This window comes from Chenopodium album, chromosome 7 (genome assembly GCF_948465745.1).
Source record: "Chenopodium album chromosome 7, dcCheAlbu1.1, whole genome shotgun sequence".
NCBI classification, from domain to species: domain Eukaryota; kingdom Viridiplantae; phylum Streptophyta; class Magnoliopsida; order Caryophyllales; family Amaranthaceae; genus Chenopodium; species Chenopodium album.
This window is the reverse complement of record NC_137840.1, coordinates 55060463-55082206: the sequence shown is the minus strand read 5'-3', so window position 1 is coordinate 55082206 and position 21744 is coordinate 55060463. Positions and strand designations below refer to the sequence as shown.

Genomic DNA, 21744 nt, shown 5'->3' with positions numbered 1-21744 from the left:
AGTGTGCCATGTAGGATTATAAATTTAAGTTGTAGCCAATCAAATAAGAGATTATTAATTTCTTTTATAATTAAATAATTCAAATGTCACGTAAACAAAATTGACGAATGAGATTTTAAAGTTTAAATTAATTAAATACAAAGTATTATCTTTTGATATTAGAAATTTTATCTAATATTTTAAAACTAATATAATAACAATTTTAATCACATAAATATGAAAAAAAAAAATTTAAAAAATACTAACAACCCGTGCATCGCACGAGCTTCATCTATTATCTATTAAAATTGGTGAATGAGATTTCCCACTTTAAATCAATTAAATATAAAATATTATCTTTTGATATCAGGAATTTTATCTGAATATATAAAAAATTTTAGCACATAGATATATCTATATATATATATATATATAAAAAAATTTTAAAATTCAAACAAACCGTGCATCGCATGGGCTTTATCTAGTATTTTTCTATATATAACTTTTTAATGTATGTAATTCATAATTTTTTTTTATTAGTTGTGTATATAATACTCCTTAAGTTTTAGTGTATTTATTTAGTATGATATAATTTTCTTTTTATTTTGCAATTACAAAACTTTCATTTTATTTTACAATTACATATAATTTTTTTTTTTTTAATTTGACACAATATTAAACTAATGATAAATGGTAGAAATTAACGTGCATAGCACGGGATCTAACCTAGTGATCGACTAATTATGAGACATGTGGACTTTAACGGTTTTAAGTAAACATGTTTTAAATATTTAAACTAGTGAGTAGCTCGGGCGTTGCCCCGGGTTTCTACCGTTGTCGACGTACAATCGATAAATTTGTATAAAGGTTTTTCAAAACTGTAATTGTCATTGTCAAATCAAAATTGAGTTATTCTTTGAGTATCTTATTGTTTTTTAATTGAATATTGTGATTTACACTTATATAATTATTTTTACATATTAATAACATAGTTGATCATTGGCTTGCATGGCTATATAGTCATCTTTGATAAGACAGGTTGAGGGTTCGAACCTCCTTATCCTTATGTTTTTATATTGAGCGATGTTGGTTGCTTGTGTGATGTGACATTGTTTGAGTGATGACGTGGCATCATGAAATGTTGAGAAGATGACGTGGCGGGACTATGTGGCAAATCGACGTTCTTAAGAACGCCTTTTAATATATTAGTATAGATAGATATTTTCATACACCAAAGCTTGTATCAATTCTTTGTAAGTTTATTAGATTTTTTTTTTTTTTTAAAAAAAAACAGCTAAAAACTACTTTTAAATATTATATCTCTCTCCTCTCACGGTCCTCACCTAAACACACTATTACTTTTTTATTATATATTTCCTCTCACATTTATTACTTTTCAATAAATTATTAACCCCATTATCTTTCTTTTACAATTTCTTAATACTCCAACTACCCCACTCACCTCTTATTTTATTTAAGTCAATTTGATTGCCTAAAAATATGTGCCGGTCAAACTGTAACACTTATTAAATACGGAGGGAGTAATTAAATTGAGTTTACAACAAACGAAAGGACATTAAAGTAACATAAGTTACTATTGGCATAAGAAGCCCTTACACAATACTAATTAAGGTCATTAACGATATTTACCTTTAAGCTATTACAACGAGTGAGGACAATGCATATAAGGTTTACCAATATACATTTAAACATGTGATGGGACTAGTGATAGAACGAGGGAAGTTGGTGATGATGTTTTGTGTGGTGCAAGGTATTTTCTAACATACAATTAAAAGTCTATGAATGTTGCTAAAATGACGGAGACAACCCAAATCAATATGTCTTACCCTAAGGGACCTCAATAATTCAAATGGATAAAATCCTCTTGAGATCTATGTTGCATACATGTCAATCACATTTCTTTGCGATCTGACAAAACCATATCTTATACTTCCTCCGTCCCATAATATAGTTCCTATTGTGGTTTTTCACGGTATTTCAGAAATGGGAGGAGAAGTGGAAAAACTAGACAAAAGTTAGACAAAATTACAAGGCAAGTGGATAATTTAAGGGGAAAAAAGTGAAAACTACAATTATAGACAAAAGTTAGAGAGATAAAGTGAAAAAAGTACAATGCAAGTGGATAAGTTAAAAGGGCGAGTAATACTTTGGCTCGTCTTGTTGCGAGATGGGATACTAGAGGTTGTAATGAATACGTTTGCTTAGATCCGTTCCCTCAAATTAAAGCCTACAAACTTTGGCGGAACTTGACCTCGTTTAATATATTCCCATTCTGTTTGTTTCAAAAAAAAAGTTAAGGGTAAATTAGGAAGTTAAATGAATAAAATAAAATAAAAAGGGTATAATGGTCTTTACATACTATTCAAGATAGAAAGAGGAACAACATTTTGGGTCTCTGAAAAAAGAAAATATATTGTGGGAAGGTGGGAGTATATATTCTCATACAAGGTCATGATGTTGTAATGACTTTAACTGTTATCACATACAAATGGGTTTAACAACACATACTACTATCCTCCTTCAACAAGGGTTTATGTAAATCTGAAATAGAAATTTTGCTACATCTCCCAACAAACATAAGTAACATCACTTCCATTAAAGGAACACGTTTTTATTAAAACTAAAGAGATTAAAAAGGGCAATTCCAAGAGTCAAACAACTGCATTTCATCCTCTAATTAACCCTGAATTCGACTTGTCTTCGCTTTTTGATCTATTATATTAATTGGGTGCTTCCAATATCTAAGTTTAATTTTTTGTAAAAAAAAATCACTTTAATTTATTAATTCAAACTTTTAGCGATTTACTCTCAACAATCCCAACTTACATTTGTTAGGGAGCACTTATGAACTTTTGGGTTGATTTTCTTTGACTTTAAAGAAAGGGTGATTTTTATTTTGTAAAAGCCATGTGTGTGATGTATGTGTCGCAACAAAACTGGTCCAAATTTTAAAAAATAATTAAAAAAAACTTCCCAGCCAGCCACCATCCTTCCTCCCCTAGCCCCAACCCAACTGAAATTCGACCGACTGCCTCCACTGACAACCAATAACAGCCGGTCGACCTATCCTTACCCCTAAAACCACTCAGCGACCCACCTACACCATCAAAACCACCCCCTTCCCCCATCCCCAAAATAGCCCCTCCCTTCTCAGGTCGGTGAAACCGCCCCTCCTCCCTTCCCTCGTTGTTGAAACAGCCGATTTTTTTAGCTCCCTCAATTGGAGATTATTTCCAATAAATTAAATGTAGTTGTATTACTCAAGGTTTTTATGGTAGATTTTTATAGACTTTTTTTACAAAAAAAATAAATAAATAACTCAATGGTAGTTGTTCTCAAAGTAGTCATTATAATGGTAGTTGTTGGTAAAATTTTCTTAAATTTTGACAAAATTACCCTATATCTAAAGTATAATACTCCCTTTATCCCTTTTTATTGGATACATTTTGACTTTTACACGTTTGTCAATACACCTATTTTATTATTATTCATTACATACTTTTTAAAATTATAACGATTGAATATTAATAAAGTATTCGTTGAGACGAATCAAACATAATCTCACATGACTCTTTTACTTTAATTTTGTGAGTAAATTTGAAAATTGTCTAATTCTCCCTTTCTCCCAGAAACATGACATAGTCAACATTGCACACATGCCTATGCATTATTTTGACTGTACCTGTATGTAATAAATACTAATAAAAATTATATTTTGAAAGTTTATATATATACCTATTTAACAACAAATTTTAAGATAAAATATATTTTTATTAAATTATGTGAGTAAAAAATTATGATCAAAACTAATACATGCATAGTGAAAAAAGTCCAATGTCTCATATATTTTAGGATGGAAGGAGTATTATTGTAGGGAATATTTCAAGCCATCCCAAAACTTGAACCCCACTGTGATCATGCACTTAATCATGGTGGCGTCTAAAGGGAAGAAAGCTAGAGCAAAAGAGTCGCCAGCAAGTTTTAGAAACTTGTAAACCGTTCACAGGGTGAAGGCCAGGTTACACCCATTCACGATCCATGAGATCGCTAACTCCATAGTGGTCTGGAACCATGACTGAATATTCGAGGATGAAGGTACGAATCCAACCTAAAAGAGAAAGAACTCGCCTTAATAATAGGCCTCTACTTTATTCTTCTCATATTCATGTGCGCTTTCTGACTAACATATAATCAATATATTAACCCTAAACCTGTTTAATCTATGTTGGTTGAATATTAATGCATAAATAAAACTATTATTGGCTATCACTTGAATTAAAATCATATTAGCCTAAACAAAATTATTAATTATCTTATTTAGCGTAATTACAAATACAAATTCCTTTTAAACATGCATAAAAGGCGTGATCAAGCAATAACAATGATATGTATCAAGCAACATAATAATATCAATAAAGCATAATAATAATAGCAAGATCCTAGGCATGATACTAACATGATTAATAACAAATCCTAGCATGTCACTAAGCAATAAAGATCAAAGACTTATCCCTAACATGATACCAACATGATATTAGAAAAGAATAGGAAGCACCCTAAACATGATACTAGAAAGCATTAAAATAAAAAACACCGTAACACAATACTAGGAATTATTATAATTTAAACATGATTTCTATATCAAAAGAATAATAGAGAAGTAATTAGATTACATACTTAAATGCCTCGTATCTCTTTCTTTCACGTCTAGGGCGAAGGCAACTTCGAACTTGTCTAGGTATGTCTAGAACTTGTGAATGTAGAATTTTATGAAGAGGGGAAGGTTTAGAAATAGAAAAGAAAGAGAATAAGCTTCTAGCTTTTAGAGAAAGAAAGAATAGAATTAGATAATGATTGTTGGTGATTGATGATTGTGAATTTAATAACGGGGATATGAGAACCCTATTCATAAGAAAATAGTCCAGAAATGATAGAAACAAATCAGAATTTTGATCGGAATAAAGCTGATCCCTATCGTGAGCGACAGAGTCTGTCGCCATGCGACAGGAATCACGCATGGCGACAAGCTCTGTCGTTTGGCGACAGGCTTGTTGTTTTACGACAATTAAAAGATAAAACGCAATTTGTACGGAATCCTTTTCTTAATATAATCAAGCAATTAAAACTCAATCAGATTTTATCATAATAAAACATTTGTTTTATTTCAAACCAAATTCATTATTTTTTCTAAAATATTAATTATCAATCTTAATGCTATTAGAACTCAAAATGACCTTCTAAACTATTCTAGAAGATCATAATCAATCCTAATAATTTTAAGAATAATAATTAATGGGCCCTCCACTAGATCATTGGGCCATAAAACCATTTCAGACCCAAATTAGTATTTGGACCATAACTTCCTCATTATTCATCGGAATTGGGCTTATAATGTATCATTGGAAAGCTCTTTACGAGCTTGACCCAAATACACTATTAATTGACCCTTATCATGGACCAATCTAAATTGGACTGGCTATTTTCATAAAATAGATAAGTTTTTGAAAACAGAAAGAAAGATTTTTATTAACGCAAACACATCACAAGACTTTTCACACTTTCACCTCATTCGATAATCAAGCGACGTGAAAAGTATTCATCACTGGGTTTTGTTTTTGGGGAGACACAATTGGGTGTCTACAGAAGCCCCCACTTTGACTGAGTTTGGAGAAACGCAAGTTTTGAAAACAAAAGTCAAAGTAGTGATATGGACGGAGAATGATTCAAAGCTTTCTACGACCCTAAATTGTTCTTGAAACACCGATACCTGCAAAGTAGAGTTAGTTAAATAGATAAAAGAGTTAAGAAACGTGTATCTTGCACCGTCGAACAGATGTCTCTGGAGTAACCGATTTTGTTGCTGCATTTTTATGACGACCTCCACAGTGCCTAGTGAACGCCATCGTCGAAGACCATTGCTTGTAAACATCTTCAACTTCTTGAGACAATCCTCCACATCCTAGGGAACATCATCAAAGGTGACTTCTTGTAGCCATCTTCAGTTTCGCTGTTGTTGATGTTCACTCGTCTCTGAACAAAAGAGCTTCTTTTTTAGGAATGTTCACCCGTCTCTGAACAATGTAGCTTTTTTGAGGATTGTTCATTCATCTCTGAACAATGGAGCGTCGAATGGTATGTCCACGCGTCTTGAACAAAAGAGCTTGATTAGGGATGTTCACTCGTCTCTAACAAAGGAGCTTAAAGGAGATGTCCACGTGTTTTTAAACAAAAGAGCTTTGAAAGAAATGTTCACGTGTCTCTAAACAATGGAGCTTTGGTCGATGTGCCCACGCATCTCTAAGCAAAAGAGCTTTATGATATGTCTACGCGTCTTTGAGCAAAGGAGCTTTGATACATGAATGTTTGTTGAGATCATTCGGTTGGCTGCGAACAAGAGCTTTGCTGAATGGTTGTATCTTGTAAAAATCAAAAGATTGCCAAAAGACTTTGCTGGTGTTTTTCTTAGGGTTGACCTAATCTTTTCATGTTTATGGAAGAAGGGATTTTCTCTTTTGCATGCTTAGCCAATATTTCCTCACTAGTGGTAATAATCGTGAGGGTCAAGAAATATTAGTGTCTTTGATGGAACAAATTGAATCAGGGAGAAATCCAATGCCATTAATTGTTGGAGAAACAATGCTTAGTTTGAATGAATTATAGAAAATCCAAAAGCACCTTTTCAAGGCTCTCCAATTTTATTACAGGTAGAAAAATAATATTTTCAATTACAGAAATCAAAAACATATATTTTTTTTTATAGTAATACTAATTATTTGCATTGAATTTTTACAGATGTGGCTAATGGATAGACTAGAATTAATTAGTCCTCCTGATAACATTGAAAAATACACTCCAAACTACTTTGTAAGGCAAAATAAGCGCTTCTCTATAAAGATGGGTCGCCGAGAGTGGATCAAAATATTCGCCTCTCGTGATTTTGCTATCAAATGGATCATCCCATGGTGGAAAATTGAGAAGATGGTTGATGTCAACAAGCAACCCTTCTGCCGTCTTCCAAGCTTAACCAAGTTGGCTTTTTATTATCCCTGCAGGGTAAAAAGACAGTATGGTCTTACTCAAACAATTCCTTCTGGATATCTTCGTCGTCCTTATGAATTCCCTCTTTCATAAGAAGTAGAGAGGTTTGATGCCTGTTGGAGTGCTAGGCCTTTATGGGAAGTTGTTACCCAAAAGGTTCCTCCTTCTTTGCCAAGGATGTGAAGCATTGGCTTCTTAATAAGTCTAAAAAGGACAAGAAGAAAGATCAAAGTAGAACCAATGTGAAGAATCGTCAAGGTGAAAAGATAACTCCTATTAAGGAACGCTTAGGCGAAAGAGTTGAGTTCAAAACACATATGATTAAGGATGGAAATATCCAACGGATGATCGACCACCCGGTCCATCCGCTTTATTAAACGGGTGAAAAACCCAGTTTATATGGATGAGATGCGGATGACGGGTGAATCAGGTGATGGATCGGGTCGGATTCGGGTGGTGGTTAATCCCATCCGTCACCCATCCATCCATCCGTTTAGTAGTATAAATATTCTTATTATTTAAAAATAAATATAAATATCTTATACATATATAATATTTGCATATTAGAATTTGTATGGTACGATTATATTTTATTTTTTATGTTAATATTTGACATATCACAATTATTTTACAATAATTATTTTAATATTAAAGGGTCAAAATAGTTTTCTCAAGTTTTATTTTTATCTAAAATTAATTTATATTCACCCACCCGTTTACCACCCGGCCCATCCGTTTCACCCGTGGATGGTGGATGGATGGATTTCGGGTGATGTATTATGCGGGTGACGGATGGATCGGGTGAAACGGATGGATGCAGGTGACGGATGCGGGTGGAGCTCCACCCTATCCGAACCCGATCCATTTCCATCCTTACCTATGATACCTAATAAGAAGGACACTAATAAAGGCAAAGAGAAAAGGAAAGCTGACTCTACGGAAAAGAAAGTTTGGGTAGAAAATAAACATGGTGTTCTAGCTAAAGGAGAAACTATTTACTGTAAAATTGAATATAGATTTTCGAAATACACCGAAATTTGCCTAGTTTGATGCGAAAAAGTAGGCGTCGAAATTTGAGTCCGTCGCCAGACGTTGGTCTCCGTCGTCTGGAGCTTTCTTTGTCGCCAGACGTTGCTGCTCGTCGCACGGCACTGGCTTCGTCGCCAGGCGACGACTTTTACTAGGCGCACTCGTAAATATTTGCGCTAATTTCTTCGAATTGACTTGCTGGAATGCAAGGTTTATAAAAATTATAGTGGTCGCACCCTATAAGGGTTGCCTACGTATCCTTTCCTAAGGAATCAGGCCAAACGTAGCTCTCTTGAGTGTCCTACTCAAGTAATTATGGGTAGTACTTCTTAAGTTGGTCAAGATTTGTCATGTTTGAGAACTTATTGTCGTCCATATTAGTTAGTTTTGCATATCCTCCTGATAGGATAGTTTTGACAATGTATGGTCAAGACCAATTGGGTCTAAAACATTTTTCATTAATGCTTTCAGGACCAAGTCTCCTACTTTTATAGTTCTTGTCTTGACTTTCTTATTGAAGTGCCTAGCCATACGGGTTTGATAACACTAAGTATGATGTAAAGCCTCTAGTCGCTTTTCATCAAGTAGAATTAGCTCTGCATACCTTGCTCTAGTCCATTCTACTTCATCGAGTTTACTTTCTAATGCGATGCGTAAAGAAGGTATTTCTAGTTCTACAGGTTGTACGACATCCATTCCATAGACTAAGGAAAATGGCATATTCCCTGTTGATGACCGAATTGACGTGCGATAACCCCACAGGGCAAAGTGGAGTTTGTCAGGCCAATCTTTGTAATTTTCTATCATCTTCTCGATGATTGTGTTTAAGTTTTATTAGCTGCCTCAATGACACCATTTTCTTGAGGTCTATAGGGAGAAGAATGATGGTGTTTAATGCCATATTTTTGTAATAATTCTTCACATTCTGCTTGAAAGTGAGTTCCATTGTCACTTATCATTTCATGTGGGACTCCATATCGACAAATGATGTTTCTTTCGATAAAGAGTGCTACACGTTTTGCAGTGAGTTTAGCATATGATTTTGCTTCAACCCATTTAGTGAAGTAATAGATTGCTACTAATATGTATTCATGGCCTCCTGTTCCTGGAGGAATAATTCTTTTAATGATGTCTATTCCTCATGCAGAGAATGACCATGGTGATGTGTAGGTGTAAAGAAGAGATGGGGGAACATGTTGCAAGTTGGCATATATTTGGCATTTAGGGCATCTTTTTAACATATTGATGACAGTCCCTATTCATGGTAGTCCAATAATATCCTTCGCGCATTATCTTTTTAACTCACATTTACTATGCCGATTACAAATGTCATAAAATAGTAACTGACATTATTTTAGTCAGTTACTATTAATGCTTTCGTAACTAGCATAACATACGCCAGTTACAAATAGGGCGTTACAAATAGCACTTTTTCTGCATACCTTGAGAATGAACATATGGGGGGGGGAGTTATGTGACTTTATATTTGATCATAACTTATTCTACTTCATCGAGTTTACTTTCTAATGCGATGCGTAGAGAAGGTATTTCCAGTTCTACAGGTTGTACGACATCCATTCCATAGACTAAGGAAAATGGCATATTCCCTGTTGATGACCGAATTGACGTGCGATAACCCCACAGGGCAAAGTGGAGTTTGTCAGGCCAATCTTTGTAATTTTATGTCATCTTCTCGATGATTGTGTTTAAGTTTTTATTAGCTGCCTCAATGACACCATTTTCTTGAGGTCTATAGGGAGAAGAATGATGGTGTTTGATGCCATATTTTTGTAATAATTCTTCACATTCTGCTTGAAAGTGAGTTCCATTGTCACTTATCATTTCATGTGGGACTCCATATCGATAAATGATGTTTCTTTCGATAAAGAGTGCTACACGTTTTGCAGTGAGTTTAGCATATGATTTTGCTTCAACCCATTTAGTGAAGTAATAGATTGCTACTAATATGTATTCATGGCCTCCTGTTCCTGGAGGAATAATTCTTTTAATGATGTCTATTCCTCATGCAGAGAATGACCATGGTGATGTGTAGGTGTAAGGAAGAGATGGGGGAACATGTTGCAAGTTGGCATATATTTGGCATTTAGGGCATCTTTTTAACATATTGATGACAGTCCCTATTCATGGTAGTCCAATATATCCTTCGCGCATTATCTTTTTAACTCACATTTACTATGCCGATTACAAATGTCATAAAATAGTAACTGACATTATTTTAGTCAGTTACTATTAATGCTTTCGTAACTAGCATAACATACGCCAGTTACAAATATGGCGTTACAAATAGCACTTTTTCTGCATACCTTGAGAATGAACATATGGGGGGGGGGGAGTTATGTGACTTTATATTTGATCATAACTTCTAATCGAGTACAAGACGTTGTACATTCCTTTTATTACTAGGAAAAATTGTCAAGAATAACATGACCTTTCAACCATCTTTCAAAAATAAAATGACCTTTTTCAAAATAACATGACCTTTGTTGCACTTCTTCTAAAAATAGAACAAAAAACTGGTTACCTGTTGTGACTTGTTGTGAGGGAGAAAGTCAAGCATTGACTTTGATTTCCCTCTTAAAAAAGCCTATGTGGCATTTAATACCCTCAACTACTGATTTCCCTCTTTAATTCTTTTCCCTCTCTCTCTCTCCTCTCCTACTCTATGCTCTCCATTAATGTCGAAGCAAGCAAGCTGGTAAAGTTCATTCAATTCTGCAAACCAACCCCATCTACCTGAAAACGACGGTCCATTGTAGAGAAGAAGTTAAAGTTCAAGTCTTTAGCCCCTAATTGCGAAAAAAAGGTACGAAATTATCCCCTAATCCAGATTTTCAAATTTGGTCATTATGAATGTGATGTGGTTATGTGTGAAATTTGATTAATTTCTAGGTTAATAACTTTAATTTCGAGTAGATTAATTAATATAATTTGGTTTTTCGTCTTGTGTTGTTGAATTTATGGGGTTGATGTTGATTTTAGGGTATAATTACTGATTTGTTAGTGTAGGGCTTGAATTGATAGAGTTCAATTACTTATGTTGATGCTGAAATGCTTAATTTGGTGATAAAGAAAGTAATTTGATGTTTGTAACATATATAGGTGAAAATGTCAACCTTTCTTGACAATGTGACAATTCGGTTCTGGCATGGTGGTTCCTTTAAAATAGTAAAAAATGGTGAGCTGGTTTATATAGGGGGAAAGGGAAGGAACTTTCTTATGGACCCTAATCTGTTGTGTTACTGGGAATTGCTTGAGTACTCTAACAAGTGTGGCTATATAGCTGTGGCTAGGATATATTATTTAGTTTCAGGGCTCAGTTTGGAGAATGGGTTGAGGAAGGTAGAGGGAGATGATGAAGTGCTGGAGTTGATTGAGATTGCTAAAAAAACTAGGGCTGTGGAGTGTTATTTCCTACACTATGATGAGCCCCCTCACTTGACCCCACTTGACCCACCTGTTGTAGTTAAAGTGTCAAACCCAATTCTACCAGCAGTAAGAATAGAGGAGAATCCCCACCCCACAAAAGTCAATAAAAGGAAAAAGATGACACCAAAAAAGGGACCACAAACAAAACTTGTGGATGTACCTAGGAAAAGCCCTAGGAAACAGAAAGATGCTTCCACATCAGCCCCAAAAGTACCTCCACATCAGCTTTAAATGTTGATTCCCCCACACCTCAATCTACTTCAAGATATGTTGCTTTAAACCCATATTTGACTGACCCAACTACCCATGCTGAAGCCTTAAATCCAAATATGAGTGAGAAACAAACTGAGCCCCTATCAGAAATCCCTTCTCAATTCACTCTTTCTTAATTTCCTTCAGCAGAGTTTGTTTCCACAGCTGATTTGCCTAACATAAACTGTACCACAGATGATTTGCCAAATCTAAGCTCACAGTTTCATAGTGATTATGAGTGGGAGGATAATAGACCTGACAACCCTTTGAAGTTGAGTGAATTGTTACCTGATGGTGAGGGGTCTACTGAAGATGAAGATCCTGAATTTGATGTGGAGTATCAAAAGTTTTGTGAGGACTATGAGTATGAAAATGAGGAAGATGATGATTATGTTGTAGATGGTAGTCCTTCAGATGGAGATTTCAGGTTGGATGATATAGATCTGGAGGTTGAAGTAGATGCAAGACAACCAAGTGAGCAGTTAGAACCAACTGAGTTCATTGAAGGTGAATCTGAAGATGAAGATGAGGATTGTAGAGAAGAAAGAGAAAGAGTCAACAAATGCAATTCAAAGTTGGTTGACATAGCCCAGTAGTTGCAAAAAGAAGCTTGTGAGGGGAAGTTGGGCAAACAACCTAAGGATTTACCAACCACTGAAGGGGAAACACCACTTGAGGGTTTAAACAGTGATGTTGTGGATAGTGATGAGGATATTAACACTCCACCTTTAAGTAAGGAAGAGGGTGACGGTTGTAGCAAGCCTAAGAAGGGTGAATTAGTGAAGAGAGACACCGATTTCAGCAAATTCATCTGGAAGGTGGGTCAGAGGTTTGCAAATAGAGGTGACTTTAAGGATGCTGTGAGCAAGTATGCAGTGATGCAAGGGAGGGATCTGAGATACACCATTAGCAACAAAGACAAACAACAATTGGGAGTGAAGTGTGTGGGAAGTTGTCCCTTTTATGTGTATTTCTCTGTGCATTCAAGGGATGCAACATGGTTAGTTAAGAGAGTATTTGGATCTCATACATGCCATAGGAACATGAACAAAAACAGGCAGCTTAAGTCCTCTTGGGTGGCAAGTCAGCTGCTGGAGGTGTTCAAAGCAAGGCCACATTGGCCTGCCAAGGAGATAATTGAAACTGTGAGAAGAGCATACAAAGTGATTGTGAGGAAAGACTTTGCTTATAAGGTGAAGTATCATGCACATAAGATGCTACATGTATCAATGAAGGAACATTACATGAAATTGGAGAGATACATTGAGGCTTGTAAGCAGTGGGATTGTGTTGGAATTGGTAGTTGATCCACAGCCAAATATATCAATTCCAATGTTCAAAAGGCTCTTCACCTGTTTTGAGGGAGTGAAGGAGGGATGGAAGACAGGTTGTAGGAGGGTGATCTGTATTGATGCTGCCTTTCTAAAACATTTTTAGAAGGTCAGATCATGACTGCAGTAGGAAGGGACCCCAATGACCAGATGTACCTAATTTGCTGGGCTGTTGTTGAAGGGGAAAACAATTTGTCTTGGGCCTGGTTTATCACACATCTGCAATCCTGCTTAGATCTTGGAGAAGGGAGTGGAGTTGCAATCATCTCTGATGAAAATCAGGTTTGTCTTTGATATTTTTCTGATCTTGTGTGCTCTGTGTTGTAATGTGTGTGGCATAGCTGACTTATTTTTTTTATTAAATGCCTTGCAGGCTATATTACATGCTGTGACTGCTGTGCTTCCAAAAGCAAAGCACAGACATTGTGCTAGGTATATTTTTGGTCATTGGCACAGGACATACAAGGGTGATGAGATGAAGCTGTTATTTTGGAGGATTGCCAAGTCATACAACTTGGCTGATTACAATGATGCAATTGAAGATTTGACAAAGTTGAATGTAGATGCTGCCTTGGCTTTTAAGAGGTATGAACCTAAGGTGTTTTGTAGAGCATACCTTGATTCCTCTGTGAAGAGTGATGCCATTACTAATAACATGGCAGAAACTTTTAATGCCTACATAATTAATGCAAGAACAAAACACATAATCAACATGTTAGAAGATATTAGGGTTGCATTAATACAAAGATTAGTGTCTAGAAGAAAAGAGATGGAAAAATGGACTTTTGTGTTCTGTCCTAGAATACAAGCTAGGTTAGAGAAAGAAAAAGAGAAGGTTGCATACTGTGATGACTTACCTTCCTCTGACAGATTATTCAATGTAATACATACTTTAGATCAGGTTAATGTTGATTTAGTTGCTTGAACATGTAGCTGTAGGAAATGGAATATGGTAGGATTACCTTGCTGCCATGCCATAGCTTGTATTTATTTTCAAAACAAAGTTGCTGAGGACTATGTTGATGATTGCTATAAAGTTGAAACCTACTCCAAGGTATACAGTGGTACAACACCACCATGTGAAAGAGAAAAGTACTGGCCAAGTGTGCCTTGTAATTTGGACCCACCTCCCATCAAAATCGGGCCTAGTAGGCCTAGAAAAAATAGGATCAAACACCTTGAAGGATCCAAAAAGAAGTCAGGATCATTGTCTAGGTCAGGGATTGAAATGACCTGTAACATTTTTCAAAATAAGGGCCACAACAAGAGAAGCTGTCCAAACAAAGGAAGCTATGTTCCTACCGAGCCACCAGCAAAAAGGCCACAGGGAAGGCCAAGAAAAGATGTCACACCAGAATCTTTTGGTACTCCTTCCCAGCCTTCACAAATTGCTTCTACTTCAACCACAGTTCTAGGATCATCAGTCCATCATAGTACAACAGCACAACCCACTCAGCTAGGCAGGGGTGGTAGGATAATAATTAGGGGCCAAGGTGCTAGAGGCAGAGGATCAGGTGGGAGAGGTAGGGGATCAGGTAGGAGAGGTGGGGGCAGGTCTGAAGCAACTGAAGCTGCTGGTCCTAGCAACCAAGGGCAGGGAAGGGGCAAGGGGAGATCTAAGGGAAGAGGCAGGGGGAGGCAGCATGTACCTATTGGTGTAGGTGTTTTATTTCATGAAGATGGCACCCCTTTAGAACAGGTATGGTGCTCTTGGTGTTTTTGATTTTTACCTTTATACATTGCCATCATATTTCTGTTTTGAAACTAATGTGTGTTTGCTTTTTTAATTTGGTGCAGGGCCCTAGTTCAAGGATGAGGACTAGATAGCAAGCCTTAGGATCACAAGCTAGCCAAACCTCAACCATAGATCAGCAGCAACAGTGACCATATGAACTTGTAATAGTTAAGCCAATATTTTGCTTCTTAAGTGGCTTGTATTTTGGGTAAAATATGTTTTTGCTCTAAAAACTTGGTATTTGTAGCTATTGAACAGTGTTTGTAGTATTTTGCACCAAATGACAGTATTTCCTACATTTTAGGTGTATCAAGTGGCATGTTCTTTTGTAGCTTTTAAATACATTACTTTGAGTAGCCACATGTTAATGCATTATTCAGAATATGTATGTCTTTTTTTTTTTTTTTTTTTTTTTTTTTTTTTTTTTTTTTGCTTTTTTTTGTTGTTTAGACAAAATATTCCATTAATATCAAAACCATCAAAATCAAAGGCATCACATTCCATTAATCTCAACACCAAATTTCTTCTTACATAACACTTTTTTGACAGAAAACCTACTTAGACAATGAATATCATCAAATCACTTGTTTGACAGAAATACAATAACAAAAAAAAAACTAATGCCATAAACAAATTCTTTTCATTCCTTGAACTCCTCATCAGCTCCACCCTCATTTCAAACCCTTCAGCCTTCATGTCTTGAATTTCTTCCTCCAAGTTCTCTTTTTTCAACTGCAACTTCTTCATTTCTTCATCTCTGATTTTTTTGTTCAAACTCCATTTCCAAAATCAAAGTATCCTTTTCCAAAATCTTCAATTGCTGGTCCTCCAAATCACTTTGTTCATTCACCCACTTAAACATGTCACAATTTGAGTCCTGTAAAAAAATTACATGCATTTTAATTCAATTAATACATGAGAACACCAACAAAAACATATTAGTATAACACTTACTGGCCAAAATCGACACCCATAGAACTTCATGCCCAAATTTGGCCCGTTCCTCACCGTCCTAATCACAGCTTCGTTTCCACAATTATAAAGAATTCTTCCTTGTCCAAACTTTTTTGTATTTGAATAAGAACCTGATGTTGTTGAATTGTTCCTTCTTGAAGACATTGTGAAAAGAATTTATGAATTAATTAAAAAAAAGGGAGCAAAAGAAACAAGGGAAATTGAAGAGGAAGGAAGAAAAAAGGGTCTGGAAAAAAATATAAAAGGGAGGGAATTCTTTTTAAAAGGGACAAAATGACCTAACGGTCACATGTCACGTAAGCAGGTCACCTACAAAACCGGTCATAATTTCGTTTGTTCAATTTCTGGAAGAAGTGCAACAAAGGTCATGTTATTTTGGAATAAATCAAAGGTCATTTTATTTTTGGAAGATGGTTAAAAGGTCATGTTATTCTTGACAATTTTTCCTTATTATTATTATGCGCAGGAATTCCGCCACCTATGAGTGGTTATTGATGCTGGCACGGTTAGCTCCCGTGTCAGTAACCTCAATTTATTTGGGGGAGATTAGTGGGGAAACCCGTTCGATGCGTAGTCAACATTAAATAAGTTATGTAGTGGTCTAGTGAGAAGTTTTGTTGAATGTTGTATGCTTGAAAAACAGGTGCAACGAGGTAAGTTGTGTGTTGATAGGAAATTGTATGTTAGTGTGTTAATTACGCTTATGTACTCAACTTTGCTGATTGTGCGTTTTGTGTGTTTGTTGGTCTTGTCTTTATCTTGGCCCTACGATGACCATTTTTTAATGGAGGGTAGTGGAAACAAGTAGAGATGAACTTTTCAGGTGATGAAGCATATTCATGAATGGGCATGAGTGAAGAGCGAATCACGCTAGTTTCTATAAGTATATGATGTACTGTGTTTATTGCTTTATTTGTTTATGACATTATTATTATGCGTGACTAACGAACGGTTTTGAATTTGGTTTTGGTTTTAATAAGGGACTACAATGGTTCCAAGTTGTAGGTTGATTAAATTTTACTTCGTTTGACTTTGTTTTGACTTTACTTTCGTTGATTGACTTTTCAAGTTGACTTGTTTTGAATTGTTTTGAAATTAGTCTTTCGCTGTATGTCTTTGATAGTTGCCTGAACCGTTTTCACGCTGGCAGTAATGTCTTAGAAATTCCTATTTAAAGTTTTAAACAGGGCAAAACAAGTATTTTAAAAGAAAGGAATTTCTAGGGTGTTACACTAGGAGCTTTGGTTGAGATTTTATCAACACTAAAGCCAAAAACGTGTTTTTAAGTGTTTTAATTTTAAACTTGGCCAAGTACTTATTTATTGGTAAAATTTCTAGAGAATTATTTTTATTCTATTTTATTCTATTTATTTTATTTTGGGAGGATTAAATATTTATTGATTAAATTTAAAATCGAATTTTTTTTTATTTTAATAGGGTCCGAATTTTTTGTAAGGGCCGAATTTTTTTTTAAGTGGGAAGGTCCGAATTTTTTTTTAAGTGGGAAGGTCCGAATTTTTTTTTTAAGGGAGGTCCTAAATTTTTGCCTTCTTTCTTATTTAATTTTGAAAAATTTAATTAAAATGGAGTAAAAAATATTTTTAGTTTGTCATTTTGCAGGAAAGCAAGGATTAAGGTAAGTATTATGAGTTTACAGTTTTAAAAAGCATGTTGGTGAGAATGTACGAAAGAAATTGGGCATATAAGTTAGAATTAATCATGTTCTTGTATGCATTAATATTTAGGTTATGAATGTTTAATCATGAATGGATTGATTGAGGATATGAATTTATGTGTATAGGAATAAAGAAATTGTTTGATTAAACATTGAACCTATTTCATGCAAGAATTGTATTATTTTGTTTTTGGGAAAGGGAATTCTTTTCTAAATCTTTTCTTTACAGGATGCCGAACCTACCTAACAGATTCACCAAACTAGGAACTCTCCAAAAGAAACCTAATGAACATCCTTATGATTATGTTCAAAAGATTCGTTTTTAATGTTCCTACAAGAGTAACGTTTTAAGGGACAGGGTTTTTGATAGCCCTGATCGTATTTCTGCCATGATTGTTCGTTGTTTGCCTGAGGAGCCCCCATATTATGCTATCAAAGCAAAATTTGATGATTTTTATCTACCAGGGGACATTCCAAATTATTATAAATATAGGGACTACTATGGACAGTGGTACCCTGATTATAGATTCCTGATTTCCTACCTTGTTAGGGTAGAAAAAGCTCATTACAGACAATTCAACCTTCCATTCCCTGACTATTACTATGAAAATCCGGTGGGACAAGATCCCCCTTATCCTTATCCTAACGTTTGTGGCTCTTACCCTTTTTGCTAGGTACGTAAACTTCAAAAAAATTCAAAGTATGCTTTAAAATTGGTGTCTTAACCACAAGAAATTGTGGGGAATAAATTGGAGGGAAATTTCAAAGGAGCTAAATGTTCTTGGAAATAATATTTCCTTCTTCTCTGATGCGCACAGCTATGTGGATCATGTGAATTCCCTTATTTCGAAATGCGACTTGGAATTTCAATACTAGAGGCAACGAGTGAAATGTGAGTGGATTAGGGAGGGTAATGTTCCTTCTAAGTGCCTTTTTAATAAGGTCAAACAATGCAAGGCAAGGAATGAAATTATCACTATACGTTCGAAGGATGATTTATGGGTGGAAGAACAGTACCAAGTCTCGAGTCTTATTGTGAACTCTCCAAAAGGTGTCTTTCTGCCGCCTATTGATTCCGCTCGAGAAGATCATATTGATTTGTTACTTCAACATTTACATTTCCCATGTCTCTTATCTTCACAAAGTGACAAGTTATGCCAACCTTTTGACTCTGCAGAAATCAAAGCGGCTATTTTTTTATCTAAAAGGATCAAAATCCCCAAGCCCTGATGGTTGAATTGCCGAGTTCTTTCATGCAAACTGGGAAATAGTAGGATATACTATTACTGAAGGGAATATTTTTTAAGCATCCTACACTTGAGCCCCATTGTGATCATAAACTTAAGCATGGTGGTGTCCAAAGGGAAGGAAACAAGAGTAAAAGAGTCGCCAACAAGTTTTAGGAACTTGTAAACCGTTCACAGGATGAAGGTTACACCCCTTAACGATCCGTGAGATCGCTAACTCCATAGTTGTCTGGAACCATGACTAGATATTCGGGGATGAAGGTACAAATCAAACCTAAAAGAGATTGAACCTGCCCTTAAAATAGGCCTCTACTTTATTGTTCTCATATTCATGTGCTCTTTTTGACTAACTGATGTGTCTATTTTATATAGTATTTTACCCCCGTCCCTTGGTCATAATTTGTAGTGTTTTTGGCTCTTTAGAGCCACTTTTATTACTAATTGGTGTTTTCTGGTGTTTTCGTAGATTTGGTTGACTTTTGCAGGGAATTACACCTTTGGAGTATTTTCTCGAGATATTTTGGAGCAATCACGAGCACTGGAGAAACACGACCAGATTTTATAGCCCAGAGCCGGTTAGAGCCATCGAACCGGTGATTAAGGGCTCGGTATAGGTGATACCGGGGCATTTGGACCGAGTATTAAAGACCGGATGAGGAAACCCAGATTGGCCCAAAGAAGTGGAGTCAATCGTAGTCCAAATAGTGGCCCAAGAGAGCCGTCCGGCCAAAGAGGCTGGCGCCCCGAGGCGCGCCCGGCCGGGCGGGAGAAGCTAAGGTTGGCGCCCGGTGACGCGCCCAGCCGGACGCGAGATTTCACTTGAAGAACAAAAAGGCGCACCCGATCGGGCGGTGCCTCGCCCGATCGGGCGCGTGTAATTATTTGGAGACGATTAGCGTCGTTTTAGTTTGTTTTAGTTTAGGATTTGTACGGAGTATAAATACTCCTCCGTAATACGTTTTTAGTCTCTCTCTCTCTCTCTATCTCTCTCTCTCTCTCTCTTTACTCTTACTTTATTCTCTTAATTGTTTTCTTAGATTTTCTTTCTCTTAAACCTTTGTTCTTAATCTACTCCTAATTCCAGATTTATTTTGGTAACGATTTCTCTTCTCTTAATCTTAGTTGTTTATTTCATTCATTTTTTCATGTCTTGTTTAATTACTTTGTTTAGTTTAGTTTCTATTATGTGTGAGTAGTTTAATTCTAGGGTTTATGGGGATCCATAATTAATATGAAGGGATAATTTGTTATTATTGATTATTGGTATTGCATGATAATTTCTTATTGAATTGTTTTAATTCTTTGCAATTAGATTATGAATCGAGCAGATGTAATTTGATTGTGAATGTTTAGAAATATTGAATTGATGAATCGAGAAGATGTTAATTTAATATTAAAGGCTATTTTTAATAGGAACTTAGATCTAGTAAATTGCGAGAGCCTGTTAGATCTATGTTGATTAATAATTTGCGAGAGCCTGTTGATCATGTTATTTGTGCAATGTTGATTATTAGTTATTATGTTTTATCCCGGAATATTAATTATTGGTGAACCTGTGACCCTAGGCCTTCTTATTATTGTTTTTCTCCCTAAACTTATTCTTCGTAGTATATATTTTATTCCCAAAAATATTGGTTACTTAGATAATTTAGATTATAATAATTAATTAGGAGTAAAAAGACTTATTTCCCTGTGGAGTTCGACCCTACTTCCCTATCTACTTTAGTTAGAGGATTTAGGTATTTAATTTTGATTAGGGGATACGACTTTACCCTGTCAAAATTTGGCGCCGTTGCCGAGGAAACGGTTTTATTTTTATTTCTGATTATTTTTGTAGTCTAGGTTATTTTCTTTTTATTGTCTCAGAGAACGTTAGTTCTCTGAGGCAAATCTCATATTTGCTTCTAGTTTTTTGTTTATGCCCAGGTGTTCCAGATCAGGGTACATCCCATTCGATCCTTAGATCGAACGTTCCTTCCATAGACAGAAAAATCTCTACAAGCAAATCCTGGCGGATTCTGGTGATAATAATAATAATCACCGCAATCCTCCAACTGGTTCTAGCGATTCAGAGGTATCATCAGACTCAGAATCAGAGATGGCGGTTCCAAAGAAGCTTAGTGATTACTCACAACCAAAGCTTTCAGATTTTCCACATCTCACCCCTACTCTGGCTCTCGATGGGGTTCAATTTGAAATTAAACCTCAATTTATAACGATGATATAGAGGAAGCAATTCAGTGGAGCTAAGGGTGAAGACCCGAATCTTCACATTGTCGACTATTGTCAATATTGTAACACCATCAGGCAAGCCGAGGTCACTCAAGACCAAATCAGGGAGATTCTCTTTCCCTTCAATTCTCTTTAACTGGAAAAGCTAAATTGTGGTTTAATGGCTTAAATAGAACTGCACTTGGTATAACTGACTGGGAAACTCTTGTTTTGAATTTCTATAACAAGTATTATCCTGCAGAGAGAACAACCGTACTACGGAGTGCGATTAAGAACTTTGCCCAAGAAGCCGATAAATATTTATATGAGGCTTGGGAGAGGTTCAAGGATCTACAAAGAGAATGCCCCCACCATAATTTAGCACAATGGCAGTTAATCCAAGCCTTCTATAATGGCATTGGAAATTCTTCTAGAATAATTTTAGACTCTGCAGCTAGTGGGAGATTTATGAATCTTGATGTTGATGATGCAGGTCAGGTTATTGAAGACATGGCGATACACAATTCCCAATATGGGAATCCTAGAGGATTTGCTAACAAGGGGAAACATAGTGTTGACTCTGTATCCTTTTTGCAAGCTCAGCTGACCTCCATCTGCCAAAAATTAGATAATCTGAGCACTGATAATGTAGCTAATGTTTCTACAATTAATAATAATTCTAATGAGGCTTTCTGTAAAAATTGTGGTATTCTAGGTCATTGGGAACAAGATTGCAGGAGTTCCGTGGAGCAAGTTAATGCCTTTCAAGCTTATAGGCAGAATAACCCATACTCCAACACCTAC

The 21744-nt window shown here is 35.8% G+C and overlaps 1 non-coding gene across 1 annotated transcript; it reads right to left on the bottom strand.

The window, feature by feature from the left end:
• Positions 1-21213: 21213 nt before the first annotated feature.
• Positions 21214-21320, bottom strand: LOC145641248 (small nucleolar RNA R71). The gene has a single exon (XR_014115304.1). It is a non-coding gene; the product is annotated as a small nucleolar RNA R71 (small nucleolar RNA).
• Between the last annotated feature and the right edge of the window lie 424 nt (positions 21321-21744).